The 17,257-nt window shown below is 38.9% G+C and overlaps 1 protein-coding gene across 2 annotated transcripts in view; it reads right to left on the bottom strand.

Annotated features, from left to right (window-relative positions):
- RFX3 (regulatory factor X3) overlaps positions 1 to 17,257 on the bottom strand; it is a 101,471-nt gene that overhangs the window by 54,228 nt on the left and 29,986 nt on the right. The window lies entirely within an intron of this gene.

Here is a 17,257-nt window from a genome sequence, read left to right as displayed (position 1 = left end):
CACATTATTTTTTTCATTTTGTCACTTACATTACCATACTAATTTGTCACTTACCTCTATTTGGATCTTAAAATTAGCTAATAATCTTGCTATTAGCCAGAAGTTTTTCCCCCTTCCTAGCATATAAGTTAGTACAGACAGGGTTTTATCTTATTTTTATCTTATATTCAAAGTATCTTTTATTTACATGTGCAGAAACATATGTCACTTCTCTGAGTTGCGTCATTTTAGGGGTACTCAGAAAACCGAGCTTGTAACTCTCAGCTTGTAAATAACTGGTCATCATTCAGAACTACTTAGGGCTTTTTTTCTGGCTTATTGAATTACACTAAAAATTCTATACGTTCAAATTCTAGCAGAGCACAGAATGAACAACTGTAATCTGAAAAGCAGTCTCTGAAAAGCATTCAATGAGTCACAGTGAAAAGGCGACTCAAATAGCCTTCTTCCACAGAAAGTATAGATGCAACCATTGTAGTTAAAATCTGAGAAAAAACTTTTAGACACCAAAACCATACATGGTAGAAAAGTGCCTAAAATCGTGGCCCTGGCATTTTAAGGGCATAACAGAAATTTGAGCAGAATATAGAAATACTGCAAGAATCAAGGAAAATGTCTTACAAGAAAACCACCAGAAAGACAATCAAGCTTAAATTAGGTCTTCATAGGAAATATATATGGGGAACTACAGGATTTCTCAATTTTGCAGAGCAGAAATGGCAGTACAACTGATTGAGTGACAAACAAAAATTAATACAAAATCAGGAATTAGACTTCCTTTCTTAAAAAAATAATATTATTTTAAGTAGTTAATTAACCAATAAAAATAATGAGACGAGGCAAGTTCTTCTTCATGTGGTACCTTCAAAACAGAAGACTGCATGCTTCTGTGAAGAACTACAGCAAACAACTTACTAGCCAGTTTACCAAATGTTCTGTGATCTGAAAATTTAACTGCCCTTAATCTCTATTAATCTATACTAACTATGAAGTATTTCAGCAACCAGAGCACCAACGTCTCTAAAAGTCAGTAGCATTATCACAGATAATAGAAGAGTTTATGCGAAAAAGAATCTACCGAAACTTAGCATGCTCTATTACAGTGATTTTTCAGTTTAACTGAACAGACTGCTGACAAGGAAGAAACCAGACTTTTATCCCCAACACCAACAAACAAATAACACTCCACTTGCCCCCACCCCCCAAAAAACTCCAACAATATTTTGAGACAAAACCATAATAAAAATGGGTTGATTCAGGGGCATACCAATATATAGTAGGAATAATTAATTACTGTACCAAAAGAACCTCAGAGCCTCTCAGAAAATTGCTTTACCACTGAAGCAGCTGCAACCACAGACCTTCCTTTCAAGGTTGGGTTCTACAGCAGTTTAAGCTGATTTAAAGCTGTGTTTCTGTAGTCCTTCCCTCCAACAACATCTGATTCACTTTGCATTCAAATGTAGTCAGTGTACAACAGGAAATGGCTACATAAATTTAGGATGCGGGTATGGGGTAGGGGCAGGACCTTGCCAACTAAGACCACCATGTGTTTAAACTTCAAGGAACTATGCCTATGGCACCTGACATATTTAACTGCTTCTGAAATATTCAGAAAGACTGAGAAATTTTTGATAAAACCTACTTGTGACTCATCAATAGAATCTCAGAGCTATGACGGTTGAACCCTCCACCTCTTTCCAGCATGCCTGACAAAAATCAGGATACAAAATGAAAAAAGGACTAGAACTACACAGATTACTACAGAAATGTTAAAAAAATCCCAACAATGAAAATGTATGTCCATAGGATAAATATGAAGGAGAAAACCACTATGCTGCTAGAAATCTACAACCTAATTGCCATTTCTGAAACTTGGTGGGGCAAATCCCATGACTGGATTACAGGCTGTTCAGAGGGGACAGGAAAGAAAGGAGGGGCAGAGGTATTGTTCTCAGTGTTAAGAAATCGATACAGTGTTAAGAACTGTCTGAAAAAAAGCCACAAGCAGGTTGAAAGCTTATGAGTAAAAATCAGAGATGGAGGTAACAAAGGGAACCTTGTGGTCAGTGCTTACTACAGGGTGCCTAATCAAGGGGAGTCTATTGACAAATCGTTCCTACTCCAGCTACAGAAGGCACGATGCTTGCAGTCTCTCATCCTGTTAGGGGAAATACCCACCCTGACTGCTGAAAAGTAGCACAGGAAGCAGTAGGCAACTCAGGAGACTCCTGGAGTGCACTGAAGGAAACTATTTAAGCCAGGTAACAGACAGCCCTTCCAGAAGGGATGCAATACTGGACCTTATATGGTCACCAACACAAGTGACATCAATGGTGACATCAAGTTTGGAGGCAGCCTGGGCTGCAGTGATCATGGACTGCTGGAGTTCACAGTCCTGCGGGATATGGATCAGGCAAAGAATAAAGTCAGGACCTTGAATTTTAGGAACACAAAATTCCAGCTGTTCAAGGACTTAGTCAATAGGACCCTTGGGAAACTGCTCTCTGGGACAAGGGAGTAGAACAGAGCTGGCAGATCTTTAAGGACGCTTTCCATAATGTGCAAGAGCTCTCAGTCTCCAGGTATAAGAAATCAGGAAAGTAAGGCAAAAATATTGCCAAGCTGGAAACAGTGGAAATCAAAGCCTGAACACCAAGTAACTTCCTAAACCACCTCTCTGCTATTAAAGCACTTCCAGTCAGCTTCTAAGAACAATTAAATGGGTCAATTTAAGCCAACAATTCCAATAAATTATCATTTAAGATACTGCAGCTCCAACGGAAAGCAAAAGTGAACAGCCGAAAATAATTAAAAGACATTACTTTATACCAGTTCTTAGCTTTACTTTACTATATATTTGGTTTGTGGTTACAAGGTACATGCACATCAATCACTGGAAGGCAGGAGGAATGCCACTACCTACCGTCAAATACAGTTTTGAGTGGTCAAAGAGAGTTCTGTATTGCCATATATCTATTAGCTGTCACGTCACATCCCAGGCAGTACTTCTTCATTACAGGTGCAATTCAAAATGCTCAAGAAACCAGAGCCAGGTACTCTCATCTAAGTGAGGAGCATTTGCAGCTCATTTCTTTGCAGCAGTTGTCATGGATTGTGCCTGGCTGACATTAGCATGCATCCTTCAGGAAAAGGGAGCAGCTTCATTATAAGAACAGAGGATACTGTGGTTGAAAACCAGCTGTCAGTCACTGTAGAGAAGCTTTGAAACAGGCAGACTGCAAGCGCTAGTGACAGCTGACAGTCTGCTGTTAGGCACTGAATGAAGCTTAGTGGGGTTAGTCAAGAATGGGTATACTCTGCCCAGTCCTGGAAGTGATGATTTCCAGAGACATAATGGAACATATGAGAGAGAATCCAGAGTTGGGTAGCAAAGAACCCCCAGAAAGAACTAGGAAGACCTCAGAGGACCTCATAGCCCAGCCTAGGACTTCCCACCATATAGCTGGCACTGCTATGCTGACCAATGAAACTTCAGGCTATGTCATCCCATGCACAGAAAAGGGAAGCTGTGTAATTTGAAGACTGCTCATATATTTTTGATGGAAGTGTTCTGGTGATTGACTCCATTTTATCTTAACACTGTCAATTTGGTGACAGCCCTGTATTCAAGCATACAATCTGATGAGCTGCTCCACCTCAGAACTGCAATATGCTTTCATTAATAATCTGGCAGGCAGGTTAACTAGTTGCTCTGTAGACTGACTTACCAGTAGGTAAACTAGGACAGCTAAAGCATGGATGTGGAAGACAACTTTACCATCTGTTTTGCCTAAGAAGAAATAAACCTGATGACTCAATATATATTATTTTATGCAAAAGTGTTTAGCTTGCTTCCATTATTCTGTTCTAAGTTTCCATCCTAAACGCAATTATTTACTATAGCTCACTACACAGTACAGATTTTTCCTGGTACATGCCATACAATATGTTTGGCAGGCAGCCTTTATCATCCTCCTATTCACTGGAAGTTTTTCTAGCATCACATTAGTAAGGCTGTCATAATTCTTTTACATTGCATCAATATTGAGCAGTCATATGAACATATTTTTATAATCTAAGTGATACTGATACTGCATGTAAGCAAAGGGAACTGGACATTGCTGAAGAAAAGACGTCATCCTTGCCTAATGGGAGTGTCAGGTGTGTCACAAGCCACAGATGAATGTTTGACAATGATCCTTTTTATTCTGGCTAATTAAGCCAGATACACTGGCTTGTTAATGGTTTTGCTTTGTGTAGCCAGTGCTTGTTGCATCACGTCAATGTAAGCTAAACGGCCACACTCTGAGAGAAGGTTAATTAACCCCTACAAGTGGGAAAAAGATATTGCCCAAGCCCAGCTGCTGAATGTGACAAGATTAGTATTTTTTCAGTTTAATAAGAACTCAGGTGAAGCCACTGTGCTGAAAATTGCTCCTTTCCTGTACATTCTGTGCAATTTCATGTTAAGTCCCCTAAAGATTTTTTAATACACTCAAATTCTCTGTTAGAATCCTTCTGTTTTCTAGACTAGACATATCAAGACTGAATGGTTAGAGAGTTTAACTTGATATATTTCTTACTAAATGAGACTGTTAAAATGTGTCATATTCATGACTACTGTTTATTTTGTTCCTAGGCTACTTCACCCCAAACTAATTTACTTTATTTAAGCTACCACAGTTTGCAAAGTTTTGTTCAGCTACATATGCTTTATTGTCTAGATCAAATAATGTAGTGGGCTTTAATTCAGTGAAGAAAATGAAAGCCTGTAATTTACTTTCAAGTGCAGTATGAAATTTCTTTTTTCTCCTCTATATGGCTAAATAAAACATCACAGAAGGTAAAGTGAACTAGATCTCTTAATCACATGCAGCAATGGCAGGCTTTTAATGGTCAGAATAAAAGGCCAATCTTAAAATCTAATCTGTTCATAACGATGCATTACCAATATTCTCATTAAGAATTCCCAGCAACATAATGTGTTTCATAATAAAAGAAAATTTCTCTGAACATCAAGTTTCAACAAGTAATACAGAATGCTTGGTTCGTTCCTGGACAATAGTATAAATGGAATCAATAATACACTAGAGTTTTAGATAAGCATTCCTTTTCAATTTTTGTATAAACAAAAATTTGATGAATAAATGCCTTCAAACAAGTGATTTTATGAATTCAAAGGAACCACATTTGTTTTAGCAGTAAAGCAGAAGACAATGTATACATGCTATTCACTGGTAAAAAAAAAAAAAAGAATATTATCAATAAATTTTAGATACTAAAGTATTTTCGTATTAGAAAAACAGTTTCTTACTAAACACTATTTGATTGTACTCTCCCAAGATTTTTAGGGATACCTAAGTAGGCAGCTGGACTCTGCTGACATAAGGACACGTTAGAAATATTTCAATTAGCAACATGAATTTCATAACTCTTTTTTGCAGCTTTTTAGAGACTTATGGGAGGAAAAATAGTTAACTGAATGGCACAGAACGAAGTATGCAAGCTAATTCTCTGGATTCACGTATAGTTTCCAGCAGCAAACCCCTACAACAGCAAAATAACAGAAGGGGTTAAGTACTGAGAGATACATACTGGAAGGAACTCTTCAGTGGTAACTCTTGGTAACTCGTATTAGAATCCTACCTAACACATAGGACACTTAATTGAAATACCTAATGTTATGTACTACAGTAACTAGATAACTATGTTATGGCACCCTATGAATGCAACACCTTCAAAGTAGGTGAAATTCTATATTCCATTTTTGCCATCTTTACTGGAAGAACTGCATTACAGTACAAAGGAAATTTCAAATTCTTTAAAAAAAGAACAGTTTCAGTAGTCAGTAGCAATCAACGAAACAAAGTCTATGCTAGAAAATTTTACTAATATGCTATGTTATGTTAATGTTTAAAGAAAAAAGGTATCACATCTTGTAACAGCATTACACTAGCTTTTAGCCACTTACTATCCACTGATCCTACTTCTTCTACATGACACTCTTTTCCTGACTCACCAAGATACAGAATCCTGCTCTGAGATTTCAGAATCTTAATTGAAAATACCAGTGACTGGAAGTTATTTAGAGAAGAGTGTTCTAAATGTATCAGGGTTAGGGTCAGGAAAAGACATCATAAAAAAGATAAAGAATTATGCAAAATCTATTCAGTTAATGAATACAGAAATTAGAGTTGTCAAAAGGAAGACTTCAACAAGAATGCAATAACACTGACATCAGTAAATAAAAATACTGTCTTAAAACAAATAAGCAAGCTAAAGCAAATCCCTTCCCTACTGAACTGGTAAACACGCAAATAGGCTTACAAGTGGGATATCTCTAGGCTTACTGCAGGGATAACTATATGTAATCTGCTTAAACAATGAATGGACAGGATAAAATTTCAACAGTTTCTCCCATTCTTATCTTCCTCAGTCTGCAATGTCATTTTGCAAGAGAAGGATGAATGTCATGGAGGTCAGCAGATTAATTAGTGATTACTTTACCATGCTAAAGATGGAGGGATTGGATATATCTTTCTCTAGAGCTTTTCTTCCCTGTAGTGTGAAGGCCTATTTGTGAAACATATCCTTTTATTCTTAGTCACAGATGTAAGACTGCTTTCTTTAAAGCAGAAAAATGATAAATTCTTGTTTGCCTTACACCCAGACACCTAAAAAGATTGTTTGAATTGGAATACAAAGTACAGTACTTCGTCATTTTTGCTTACTTGGTATAGTCTGCAACTATTTGAAGGCAACAGAAGACTGGAAAGTAGTCTGCAAATAGGAATCATCCCTCTGAAGAAACCAGAACAGACCAACACCCATGAGTCTGCCTTTGGACCATACTGGTCTTGGCCCACAGAGAACTGTTAAAATGTTAGTGACACCTACTGGATCCTAGGAAAGACGACAAAATGCCTAATTTCATTCCAGCTTACAGTGTCACACCACTCACAAGCCTGGTCATCTTGACCTCAGAGAATAAGAGCCACCAAAGCCAGCAATAACCATCAGATTTACAGTAGTGTAAACCTACGGCTTAACTAATATATTTGATTAATGCTTGATTCTAAGCTATTAATAGACTAACTGGCTAGTAGTCAAGCATCAATAAATGCTTGCCTCAAGTCTGGAGATTTGGATGGTGTCTCTCAGAATAGTGCCATTACAGCAGTCCACAGTAATAATATTTGCAACAATTTACACTACGTCTGCACCTGTAAATCTGCTTGGCATGGTGGAAACTCACTGCAAAATGGAGAGGAAAGCACCGGGAATGCAAAATAATACGGAACTGTAATACAACTAAAATGGACTTAAGATGTCAACAGGCAGAGAGTGCGGAAAGGGAAAGCACACATCGTCAGTTAAGTCCAGATGGAACTTCATCATAGGCATCTACATCTTCCATCATTCTGCACCCGGTAACTGTTTAGTCAAACAAGCCTTCCTTATCCTTATATTTTCGTAACTACCCTTGTATCCTAACTTACCATTGGTTATGTTTCTGCTGAAAGAGCATAGGTGGGAAAAAAGAAGGTTACATTTATGTAATACTTAAAATTAAAAATTATTCCAAAGGGCAGAAGGGCATTCTGTTCAGAAGCACTGGCAGAAAAGAATAAAAAGCACCAGAAATAAGGCAGAAATTATACTGGATGAGTACAGAATGAGCCAAAATTTTGCGAGTTGAAATAATTTCAATGCAAAGCTTCTTTAGTCATCATATTAAGACTTGAAATCTGCAATGCCCTGGGCAAAGGCACATGAACTCCTCCTTCGCACCAGAGTAACTAACTCAGCTTTGGAGATTCAGTTAGCCCTGAACGCTTGAATAGCTTGGTCAGCTCTGTCTGGGCTGTATCATGTAGATGTATCCTCTGAATTACCATTACTGAAAAGCACTTTCTGAACTATATCAAGGAAATGAAGAAAACTTTCTGGTATGACAAGCTGACCAAATAATTCACAGAGTCTGGAACTCAAAAGTATGGAACTTAAAACAGAAGAATTTTTAAAAATTAGTATTTTGAATAAGATAGGTCCTAAACCAACCACAAGTTGGTGGCTTAAGACTTCTACTTAACAGGATGCTTGTATGTTTTTAAGCCATAATCTGGTATACTTTATGCATCAATAGACAGTGCTCCTCTCTCTTCTTAAGACTATCTACAACTGTCCCTGGCTTGACAGCATTAACTATAGTAGGTTTGTCTCAAGATACTTTGAAAGCTTTATTTTATATTGCAAAGAGGATTTGCAAGGACTGAACTGTTTAATGGATTGATAATTGAGTAGCTATTAATTTATCTCTGTGAAATTTACAAGGTACAAATTTCAACACATTACATACTGTCTATTCTAATGAAAATCATAGAAAAGAAGATTCTCTTGTGCCTTATTTGTGCTGATAGCCTGTAATCACTCTTGACATTAACTTGCTTCACCAAAACACATACACATCTAAGTCTTTGTGATCTTCCTAAAGAACCTCATCGAAACATATATTAAGTGTTGACATGTTAAAAACCACTACGTAATTAGACTCAACTGGTACTCTGTAAAGAAGACGAGAAGTTAAAAGACAGACATATTCTTGCAGTAAAGAAGACCAACAGCAACCTCGATTGCATTAGGAAGGGTGTAGCCAGCAAGTACCTCAGTTTCACACTTGAGACCACACTTGGAATGCTCTGTCCAGTAAAAACAAACAAAAAATAGGGGCAATAAAGTCCAGCTAAGGGTCACCAAGATGGTCAAGGACCGAGAATATTTGATGTGGTAGAAAAGGTTGACCAAACTCTACTTAGAGTAGTAAGATTATTTTCTTGTTACCAGAGTTTCCCTGAGGCAGACTCCCCACATACTCAGACTTAAAACGTACCAATTTCCAAGTGACATATATTCTAAATGCTAAAGATGATGCTTATGTAGCACAGTGACTCTAATCCTCAAACATATCAGTAAATCAGTAGCTTTGCTAAGACAACCTAGACCCCGACTGAAAAAGGCAGACACTTAAGCAGAGTAGCTATATTTCTTAATCCAAGCTACAAAATGCTAACAACATTCTTTCCCTAACTTGTTTACCTCTTCTTAACCCATCTAACATCCTGGGGAAAAAAAAGAGTAAATCAGTAGTTACTGAATAATACACTAACATATATTCAGGTTAATCAGCCACCCTGATACTTAGCCATTGCTATTTTCTAGGCATCAAAAGAATGGAGGTTTTGTCAATCTGGCATGTTTTAGTTTCTTACAGATAGCTTCACTTACATTTAAGAAGTCCATATGTGGAAAGTGAAAAAACATACTTACTGGCTGCAGCAGCTGACAAGATTGGTTAAGGGGAGAATGCACTCAAAATCACAGAGAAGTTACTGACAGTTTGGTTTCAGATTCTACTGGGCTTTAAGAGTGATAGTTTGTCTGCATCTGATGTACTGTGGTTATATACAAAAGAATAGCAGGAAATAAAAATGATGCAAGTACATTGGAAGGTTAAGTTGGATACACTACACATAAGGGAACAAAGATCTAAGTTTTTAAGGTAGGAAAATTTCCAATTAAAAGTGAGTTTGGATCTGTACATCATCTTCACAAATAAAATACCAAAAGAGAACTCTTAGATAAAAGCAGAAAGATGCCTCAAATTTCTCCACCATTGGACAAGAGAAAAAAAAGGCTAGTTCAAAAACAATTGATAAGGTATAAGAAGTAACCTAGCATACTTCCCAGTTCACATAACTTTGCCTTATTAATAACTAAGTTCACCAGCCACTACATTTTCACTCCCCTTGCTTGGATTCTAGCATAATAACTTCATATCTCCAGCTAAAAGAGACATGAGAATTATTTGTTCTTCTACTGCTCAGAATCTTGCAGGATTAAAGCAACAGGCTGTAAGGAGACTCTTGAGGAGGCCCTAACCTCCCCTTTCCCACCACTTTTTGTAGCTTTCCTTGCTGTTCTCTTCCTGGCATCACAAAGGCTCATGCACTTGGCATTTCTCTGGACGGAACATGGCATTAGGAGGCAAGGAAGCTCTGCATGACACTGGCTCTGCTGCCATGGCTGGCACAGGCCAGCTGCAGCTGGCAGGGCAGTTGGAGGAAGGGGAAAAAGTCTAGTGTGCCATCTGCCTGGACACGATAGACAACAGAGCCTACATTGAACTCTGCTTCCACACCTTCTGCTACAATTGCGTTCAGCATTGGGCTGCCGAAAGAGCTGTATGCCTAGTATGCAGGCTGCCTTGCAGCCTCCTCCTGCACATAGTAAGGGCAGACAATGACTACAAGGTTTACGTGGTCAGATCGTCCAACCGCCATCCAGCTATAGCCAAGGCATAGGGCGAGGAGCAGATCCCTGCAGCATCACTACCAACTGCGCTCAAGGCCCAACAACAAAGATGATGAACCCACTGGCAGCAGAAGGAACCACGCTCTGAGGGACTGAGCAGTGCTGGGGAACACAGCTCCAAGGATCCCCATACCTCCGCTCAGCAGGATGCAAGGGAGCACCCTGCCAGTCTGGTGGATGTCCCTGTTCTCCCCTTCAACTTGCTGGCACTGCGAGCTCGGCTTCTTGAATTTTCAAAGTGTGTGTCTTTCAAAACCACTTGCTGACCTGTACGTGGACACATTAAACTGGTTGTGGAGGGAGTTCTAATTTTATCTCTGTCTAGGTTTCAGCTGGGATAGAATAAGTTTTCCTCTCGTAAAGTTACATTTCTACATAGCTGCAGCATTTTCAGATTCTGTAAGAACAAAGTTGAGAAGACATTCTGGTTAAGTTTTGTAATCAGTCATGGAATGTGATCTCCATGGAACTAAAGAACTCTTGCAGTTTCAAACTCTGCAGGTATCTAATGCTGGGAGGAGCCAATTCCACACAGCTGACCCAAACTGAGCAAAGGAAGTATGCCATACCATCAACTTCACACTGCCTACATAAACAAGGGGCTTTCTTGGGACAGTCCTCCTTGATGCCTGCCATTCCTCCAGGACTCGTTTGCTGTGCTGTTTCATGTCCAGCTGCTGCTCTGAATCCAGTTCTGGTTTTTATGATCTCTCATCAAAGGCTGTGACAACTGCAGGGAATTCTGTGCAGCGTTCCATAACTGGGCCGAGTACTTGTTTTGTGTATCACATAAATAAAAGCTGTCATGTGCTATGCAAGGAGAGACAGACTCTCCTTATGTAGTGTAATTCTGCACCTTTTAAAGTGAGTCATAAAGAGCAGAATCAACACATGCAATAGTCGTTACACTTGTAGCACAGCAACTTGCTGAGATCTAGTACATGCTGGAAACTCCATACGCTACTGCTTGGTTTTGACTACTCAGAATGGAAAGTTTACAACAAAGCATATATGTAAAGTAAACCAGGTTTACAAATATCAATGGATGAATGGCTGGAAAGCTGCCCAGCAGAAAAGGACCTGGGGACGTTGGTCCACAGCTGGCTAAAGATGAGCGAGCAGTGTGCCCAGGAAGCAAAAAAGGCCAAGAGCATCTTGGCTTGTATAAAAATGGTGTAGTCAGCAGGATGATGGGTGCCATCATCCCTGTATTCAGCACTGATGAAGCTGCACTTCAAATACCGCGTTCAGTTTTGGGCCCCTCAGTACAAGAAAGGCATTCAGGTCCTGGAGCACATCCAGAGAACAGCAACAAAGCCAGTAAAGGGCCTGGAGAACAAATCTTATGAGGAACAGCTGACGGAACTGGGGTTGTTTAGCCTGGAGAAAAGGAGGCTGAGGGGAGACGTTATTGCTCTCTACAACTACCCGAAAGCAGGATGCAGCAAGGTGGCTGTTGGTTTCTTCTCCCAGCTAATCAAGTGATAGGACAACAGGAAATGGTCTAAAGATGCACAAGAGGAGGCTTAGATTGGCTATTAGGAATAATTTCTTCACTGCAAGAATTGTCAAGCATTGGAGCACTGAACAGGCTTCCCCAGGGAAGTGGTTGAGTCATAATCCCTGGAGGTATTTAGATGGTATGTAAACGTAGTGCTTTGGAACATGGTTTAGTGGTGAACTTGGCAGTGTAGGTTTACTATTGGACTTTATGATCCTATAGCCCTTTTCCAACCTCAACAGTTCCCTGACATGTCCATTTTAGCAATGAAATCAGTTATTGTAATGACCCATAGAATATATTAATATTTGGATTAGAGTGACAGTGTGCAATGAACTACCTTTCAATCAATAAACATGCCATAACTTCACCTTGCCTCCTGTACACAGTGGCCACATAGGCAGGAAAGGCAAGACAACAAGCTATCCTTCAGGGGGTCAGTGAAGTGCTGATACTCAACTGCAGAACATTATACACAGAGAATAAGCATGACTGCCTGGTCCATGCAGTGTTTTGAAAGCTCAGGAAAGGAAAAAGATGTAGCCAGATTGTAGAGTTGTATATGATGGGTACAAGGATGGCACCCATCCTGGACAGGAGGCCCTGCTCCTCAGCAGCCCCCCTCACCACTTGCCCTGAACTCTCTCACCCTCTGTCCATGTCACTGGCTTGCTCCGCTCCATCTCCTCCTCTCTGGCCCCTGTGAGCCACCGTTTGTCATCACTGTGTCCCCACAAATAAGCAAAGCACGTTGGAACCAGCTGAGGTAGCTGCCCCCAACAGTTTGCCCAAAGCCCCTTTTAGCTTGAAAATACATAAATATTGACATGCTTTTTTTTAATGCGCTGGCTGTGGTAAACGTCCCACCTCCATACACGGATAATGCAGCAAATCAGGATTTGTTGGAACAATTAGAGGTGAATGAAAACTAAGAAACACTGCATACACCACATTAGAAAAGAAAGCTACCTAGAAAGCCCAGTGCCACACCCTGCAGCATTTAGTATAACATGTAAATCATCACAAAAACTTCCATCTTTGTTGTCTGTATTGCCCATTTGAAAAAAAAGAAAAATAATTGGGGGAATAGTAGAAACCACACACCCCTCCCCGCAACTTTCAGTTGGGTTCTAAGTTTTCTTCACACAAGGCATTTTATGAATAGCATTCCAAGAGATAAAGGTAAAGATTTTCATCCATTTTATGCTATTTTAAGACAGAACCATAGGCCAGGCCAACAGCTGGGGATTTGATGGCTGAAGCTCCATTATGGGGGTTAGTAAGATAGTTCATACATTCCATCAGCACTGCAAGAGCTAGTAACAGGACTTCTGCAAAGAATACTGCCATGCATTACACATCTTGCTTTGCTATTTCAAAGATGCTGTTTTCACTGATGTTATTCTTTCTGTGCAGGTACTATATTTTTGCCCATCTCAGCTCCCACCTGCCAGAGAGCTTCAGGGTCCTCACTAACTCTGTGGCCGAGACATTTTGTGTGAAAATCTTAGTGCTGGGATTACAGGCTAACATAAAGTAGAAACTGTCACTTACTATCCTTATTTTACCTCCACTTGAACTCCTAGTTGCTACATGTTCTGGACTTGGACTGCTGTTTTCTTATTTTCACTTTCACAGCAACGATTTTATCAGTTTTATAGATTCTGTCCTCACCAGGATTCACTTTTTTAAATCCTTCAGAGTAAAATGTCCTCTCCATTGCTTCATGACTAGAGTCTATTAAACTGCACAGGTGGGTACCTGTTCCCTTCCCACAGTTTCAGCTATTAAGAAAATTTCACTCATGAACATCTGATGATAACCTTTTTAAAATCTCTTTTGTTGTAAACGCTGTTATATGGTCTACCTTTTTTAAGAAAAGGCACACATTCTTTAATTTTAAATCCATCATTGGATGTGATTTTCCAAACTGTCAAAGAGTTTAAAGGATCACATCCACAAGTCTGGCTCTGGTAGCTCCATGGAAGCTACTATGATTATAGCCCTTTATAAAACCTTGCTACACATCAGCATAGCAAAAAGCATTGCACACTAAAGTATCTCAGCATCTTAGTAAAAACACTCTGCAGTGGATGTTTTTGCTTTGTTGCTAGTAACAACATAGTGAACATTAAAAAAGCTGCTAAAGCAGTGTAGAGGCTGGCTGAAGAAGAATCTTTTTCCTATCAGTCTGCCATTTCTGTCATGTTCATTGAGAGTCACTGGTCAAGCATCTCCAAGATTTTGTCAAGGTTTTTTTTTCTGCTCTTCCATGAAGGCCACTGTCCTTTCTTTGCTTGTTCTTTAACTGCTGCAGGCCCAGATAGGAATATTTCTTGTCTTCTGCCTCCTCAGCTGGCCAGATGGAGCTTTCTAAAATGTTCTACAAGGACATGGACTTGAGGATAAAGAAACAGATACAGCATAATTCTGTATCTGTCAGTGCTACAAGGTTGCCCCAAAGCAGCAGGCAAAGGCAGCTGCCACTGGCACCTGCCCTTTCTCTGTGAAACTCAGCTGGAAATTGTTTCCTGATTCATGGGCCTGCAGATGGCTACCCTGCTTCATGCAGTCTTTTTTCAGGAGTCTTGCTGGGGATTGTCCTTATTGTGTCCACACCTGTGTATTTCTGAAGTTGGCCTTTTGTTCTGGATTTCCACTTTTGCAGACAGTGATGAGCATGTATTGCGACCCAGCACAAAGTGTCAAAGCTGCCCCAGTAATAAGTAGTACTTGGCCACCCTGGCAAGCAGTTTGGTGCCAGATATGAGGATCCAGGACTGGGCAGCTGCTTTTGCGCATGGTAAGGGGATGCACAGGGACCCATTGGTGGGCCATCTGTGAGAACAGGCTGCTAAACCCAGTGCGTGTTCTCACTTGGTCACATCCCTCTCTCCACACTGCTCTCCTCATCCTCTTATACCTCCCTCCACTCCAAACATGTCAGGATTTGTTCATCAGACTTGCGAAGTGGAGGGCCACAACCTACCTTATAGTGATTTTACACTTGGACTCAGTGATCTTAAAGGTCTTTTTCAACCTGAACAATTCTGTGATATTCCTTTTTTTTTCTTTTATTACATATGTTCCTTAGATTATTGTACACAGATAAACTGCATAGCTTAAAAAGCAGTAACAGATTTTGTTGAGTTATTTTTAGCAAGTTTCCAACAAATTATAACACATTTAAGTATACCTAAGCAAGAAGAAAAGAGAAATTGGAGAGGAAGTGGGTGATTTTAACAGGAAGTACACACAAGTAGTATAAAAATTGCAAAAGTAGAATCTGACCTCAAGCAAATAGGATTACACTTCCTGTAGCAAGCTATCATAAATAAAATGGTTACTATTATTCCATTCTGCAATAAACAGCACATAAAAATATACTCATAATTTAATTTAGATTTAACATTTTAACATTTACATTTCTGATTTATTGCCCAACTTCCATTAGTAATAACAAATTTCTAAAAAGAACTAATTTTTGAAGTCATATTTTAATGTTTGTTGTTTCCATACTAAAAGCAAAGAAACTGGCTATCAGTTTTCAAAGTTAACTTCTGATATCTGAACTTTTAAGGATTATACATTTAGGACATCTTTTAGGCTCTAAAACACAACTTTTTCCTGCAGAGAGGAAAGCAGCTGTCAATCATTCCTTCTCCTGCAACACAGATATGCTTTGCACCTTTTACTTGTCGCTCCCATTACATGTAATGTAGGCAGCTTAGCAACAATTTAAGAAACTATAGAAGTTAAATACATATTATTATGATGACGACAGAAAAGGCAATGCACGTCTTGCAGCTCTATTTGCCTTCTTTGTTAAGGAAGAAAAAGCCAATTATCTGCAGCTGTCAACCATGAAGACCTAGACCTATTTAAAGTCAACATAAACCTTGGACAAGCTAAAATGTTTTTCACATTTAAACTCCATTATTTTTCTCCTTTCTGGAAAGCAGGACTTTATTGTAAAACACACATAAAGATATATCAGACATAAAACCTGTAAAAGTTTAATTTTTCATTAATTATTTCCTATATTATCCTCAATATGCATATGTCACACATGATTAGAATTTTTTTTTTCATTCACATCCAGAATTTCAACAGTTGTAAAGAATCTCTGTGTATAAAAAACTTAATCTAAAAATCAGAGGAAGAGTCGTGGTCTCAAATTTAAACTTAATGTGGCACTGTTCACATTTTTATACTGGAGAGGTTGAGTATATATCACAAAAATGGTATACTTCAATTCAAACTTCAAAGAGAAGCCTAAAGTCTTGACAAACTATGAAATGTACATAGAAATGTATGTATAAGTTTTAAGGACAATCAACCAAGGTGTAAGCTTTTAAAACTGTCTTCTTCTATCACAATTTCTTATATAGCAAAAAATAAGAAAGGGAAAAATACAGGAAAGGGAAGAATGGAAGGGAAGAAGAGGGGAAGGGGGGAAGGGAAAGCAGAAGTTTACTTTCTGTCCTTGTGTTTCTAACTGGTTAAACTACAGAAGTTGCTACATCTACAGTATTCAGAAAACCTTCTTTATTTTTTCCTACCTGTTTGTTAAAGAATTACTGTATTTTATACAAATCCATCTATGATACAGCAGTTCTCAAACTTCCCTACTCTTATACGGAGTGTCTTGATCCTTTCCTGCTTTCATCTACAGAATGTACTTATCAAAATATGCTTTCTCAAGTCTCCATGCTGTCTTCGAAGTCTGACTAATTAGCCCCACCTTCCCTCATGCCTGCTTTCACAAACTCATTGGTTGCCCTGCACAAAACTTCATTTGCTAACAAAATCTTCTCTTTTCAAACTTTCTTCTCTTTCAAATCATAGTCAACTAACCATTCAGGAAGTTGTCCAAGTACAGGAAAACAAATGAAAGGACTACTTTGTCAGAACTGACAATTCAACAATCTGACAATTCAAACACTTGGACACTCTTAAATCTTTGTTCTGACACTCTTAAATCTTTGTTCTGAAATTACAACCATTTGCTACTAATTAGCTGAAGAAAAAGTATTTTGTTAGACTCCTTTGAAATTCAAGCCATTGACACTTCCATAAAATTTCAAATGTAGGTATACATGGCATGAACAACAACAAGAAAAAACCCAGCAAACTTCCTCAATTCCATCTTTAAAATGATCCCTTCTGGCAATCGTGTCTTACCATAGTCAAGGAACGTTGATTAAAAGTCTTTCACTTCACACTTTTCTGCTGAAACATTCATCGTTTACTTCCATACATTTTTTTCAGCCAGCTCATCAGCCATACAGTCCAGGAACCTCAGTCAGATTACAGTGAACTGTCTTCCAATGGCATACACATTTAAACATTATATGCAAAGCTATTTTAAGCACCAAGTAT

Source organism: Cuculus canorus, chromosome Z, assembly GCF_017976375.1.
Source record: "Cuculus canorus isolate bCucCan1 chromosome Z, bCucCan1.pri, whole genome shotgun sequence".
Lineage (NCBI taxonomy): Eukaryota > Metazoa > Chordata > Aves > Cuculiformes > Cuculidae > Cuculus > Cuculus canorus.
Note: the sequence above shows the minus strand (reverse complement) of the source record. Positions and strands in the feature narration are given on the sequence as shown.